Genomic DNA, 3,899 nt, shown 5'->3' with positions numbered 1-3,899 from the left:
CCAGGACTATGGAAATTAAACAACACACTATTAAACTACCAGTGGGTCAAGAAAGAAATTAAAAGAGCATTCACAAATTTCTTAGAGTCAAATGAAAATGAAACACAACATACCAAAACTCATGAGATACAGAGAAGGCCGTACTCAGAAGAAAATGTATAGCAATAAATGCCCACATTAAAAAAAAGAAAAAAAGATCTCAAATATAAAGACCAACTCCACAACTACAAAAATGAGCGAGAAGAGCAAACTAAGTCTAAACCTACCAGAAGTTAACAAAATAAAAAATAATAGAATAAAACCAGAAGCTGATTCTTTGAAAAGATCAACAAAATTGACAAACCTTTAGCTAAACCCATAAAGATAAAAATAGAAAAGATGAAAATAACCAAAATAATAAATGAAAGAAGGGACATTGCAACTGACCCATTAGAAATTAAGAAAATTCAGGATTTCCGGCAAGATGGGAGACTAGGTAGATGTGCTACACGGACCCGCAATAACTAAGATACGAGCAATCAACAAAACAGACACCGGATGAAAATCCTGGAAGCCTGAACTTTGGGAACTGGTGACAGAAGTGGATGGAGTGCTTGCTGGGAGGAGAAGTAGACGGTGAGAGAGGGAGACTGACTGGTGAACAGCCGGCCATTTGTGGGGAAACCATCTTGAACTTTTCTGAGTAGCTTTGGGACCAGAAGGCAGGCTGACAGAACAGATTCACACAGGCAGCAGGGAGGTGTGATTCCTTCTTTTTCCCCTCCCACACCCACCTTGTGAGCTCCTTGGCTGGCAGGAGCACCCCACTAGTTTTCTCCTCTTTGGGTCAACAGCTGCACTGTTTCTTTGGTTTTGTTTCGGGGTTTGTTTGTTTGTTTGTTTCCATTTGTTCTTTCATTGTTTTTGTTTGCTTTTTCTTCCTTTTCTTTCCATTCCCTTGAATGTTATCCTTTCTGTCTCTGCTTTTGCTAAAATTTTCAACAAAATCTTAACCAATAGAATCCAACAATATATCAAAAAAATAATACATCATGACCAAGTGGGATTCATACCAGGCAGGATTGCAGGGATGGTTCAATATTAGAAAAACAATCTGTGTAATTTATGCACATTTTACAATAGATGTAAAAGACAATAGAAATAAAACAAAGGGAAAAAATCACATGATCACATCAATTGATGTAAAAAGGGCATTTAGAAAATCCAACACTCATTCCTGATCAAAAAACTCAACAAAATAGGAATAGAAGGGAAATTCTTCTACATAATTAAGGGCACAGATGCAAAACCAACAGCCAACCTCATTCTCAACCATGAAACTGATGCTGCTCCCCTTGTGAACAAGTACTAGGAAAGCATGTCCTTTGTCACCTCTCCTATTCAATATTGTGCTGAAAGTCTGAGCCAAAGCTGTAAGGCAAGAAAGGGAAACTAAAGGCATCCAAATTGGCAAAAAAAGAATTATAATCTCTCTATCTGCAGGCAATATAATCCTAGACTTTGAAAATCACAGACTCAGAAAGAAAATTATTAGTACTCATCGACAGATTCACCAAAGTGTCAGGGTTCAAAATCAACAAACAAAAATCAGTTGGATTCCTTTATACTAATAAAGACAGCTCTGAAAAGGAAACCAGGAAAACAATACCATTTACAATAGCCACCCAAAAGATTAAATACTTGGGAATAAATCTAACCAGAAAAACAAAAGACCTATATAAAGAAAACTATAAAACACTGCTACAAGAAACCAAAATAGACCTGCAGAAATGGAAAACTATACCCTACTTGTAGATAAAAAGACTTAACATTGTGAAAATGTCCACACTACCCAAAGCAACCTATGGATATAATGCAATCCCAATCAAGATTCCATCATTCTTTAAAGAGATGGAAACACTAATTACTAACTTTATATGGAAAGGAAAGAGACTCCAGATACTTAAAACATTATTAAAAAACAAATACAAAGTATGAGGCCTCTACTACAGGATCTCAAAACCTACTACACAGACATATTGATCAGAACAGCCTGGTACTGGTACAATGAAAGACAAATAGATCAATGGAATAGAATTAAGATGCAACTCAAAATGACAATGAAATACCATTTAACTTCCACTAGGATGACTAGAAGGAGCTTTGGTAGTGTAGTGGTTACGAATCGGGCTGCCAACCTTAAGGTCAGCAGTTCGAAACTACTAGCTGTTCCACAGGAGAACGATGAGGCTTTCTGCTCCTATAAAGATTTACTGCCTGAGAAACCCTGTACAGGGTCGCTATGAGTCAGAACTGACTATATGGCACATAACCATCCCCGACGACAAGGAGGGCTAGAGGGTGCAATGACTCCATATGATGAGCACTGGACTGCAAACCACAAGGTCTGTGGTTCAAGTCCACCAGCCACTCCATGGGAGAAAGATGAGGCTTTCTGCCCCTCCAAGATTTAAAGAAAATAAGTGTCATTATGAGTAGGAACTGACATGACGGCACTTAATGACAGCAACTGGATGGCTGAGATATTTTTAAAAAGCAAATAACAAAAGATCCAGCATCCAGGAACAGAGCACTTTGCTCCACCCTCAGAATGAATGGAGACCAGAAATCAGACACTTACGCCCAAGAAAAGCAGGATTTCATCCAGCACTTCTCCCAGATTCTCAAGGTGCTGACTGAGGATAAGATGGAGCATCTGGAGACAGGAGACACTATTGCCTGGCTCAGGAAGTTCCTAGAGTACAGTGCCCTTGGGGGCAAGTACAACTGAGGTTTGACAGTGCTGGCTGTGTTCCAGGAGCTGGTGGAGCCAAGGAAGCAGGATGCTGATAGTTTTCAGCGGGCCCTGACTGTGGGCTGGTGTGTACAGGTGCTCCAAGCTTTTTTCCTGGTATTAGATGACATTATGGATGTAGCCCTTACCCAATGAGGGAAGCCCTGCTGATATCAGAAGCCAGGCATAGGTTTGGGTGCCATCAATGACTCCATACTGCTAGAAGCATATATCTACTGCTTGCTGAAGCTGTACTGCCAGGAACAGCCCTATTATCTGAATCTGTTCGAGCTCTTTTTGCAGAATTCCTATCAGACTGAGATTGGACAGACCCTGGACCTCATCACTGCCCCCTGCCGCCCCAGGGCAACGTGGATCTTGGCAGAGTTACTGAAAAGAGGTATCAATCTATTCTCAAGCACATGACAGCTTTCCTACTCTTTTTACCTTCCCATGGCTGCTGCAGTGTATATGGCGGGCATTGATGGGGAGAAGGAGCATGCCAATGCCAAGAAGATCCTGCTGGAGATGGGCGAGTTCTTTCAGATTCAGGATGAGTTCCTTGACCTCTTTGGTGACCCCAGTGTGACGGGCAAGGTTGGCACTGACATCCAGGACAATAAATGCAGCTGGCTAGTGGTTCAGTGTCTGTAAGAGGCCACTACAGAACAGCGCTAGATCTTGCAGGAGAATTATGGGCAGAAGAAAACTGAGAAGGTGGCCTGAGTGAAGGCAATGTACGAGGAGATGGAGTTGCCTGCTGTATTCAAGCAGTACAAGGAAGACAGGTTCAGCACCCTTATAAGTCTCATCCAGCAGTATGCTGTTCCCCTGCCCCCGGCCATCTACCTGGGGCTAGCACACAAGATCTACAAGAGGAAAAATGATCTAGAGACTGAGAGGTACTAGGAGGGAAGGTTCTCAATAAATTATTGTGTAACCTTAAAAAAAAAGGAAATAACAAATGTTGGCAAGTATATAGGGAAATCTGAGCCTTTATCCATTGCAGGTAGTAATGCAAAATGGTAAGCAGTTGTGGAAAACAAGTACGTTGGGTCCTCAAAAAAACTAAAGGAGAACTCCCATATGACCCAGAAATTCTACTCCTAGACATATCCTCTAAAAA

At 41.2% G+C, this 3,899-nt stretch overlaps 1 pseudogene; it reads left to right on the top strand.

The window, feature by feature from the left end:
- Positions 1-2,557: 2,557 nt before the first annotated feature.
- LOC102827109 lies at positions 2,558-3,682 on the top strand (annotated as a pseudogene).
- Positions 3,683-3,899: the final 217 nt, after the last annotated feature.

This window comes from Chrysochloris asiatica, unplaced genomic scaffold (assembly GCF_000296735.1).
Source record: "Chrysochloris asiatica unplaced genomic scaffold, ChrAsi1.0 scaffold00038, whole genome shotgun sequence".
In the NCBI taxonomy this organism is placed as follows: domain Eukaryota; kingdom Metazoa; phylum Chordata; class Mammalia; order Afrosoricida; family Chrysochloridae; genus Chrysochloris; species Chrysochloris asiatica.
Note: the sequence above shows the minus strand (reverse complement) of the source record. Positions and strands in the feature narration are given on the sequence as shown.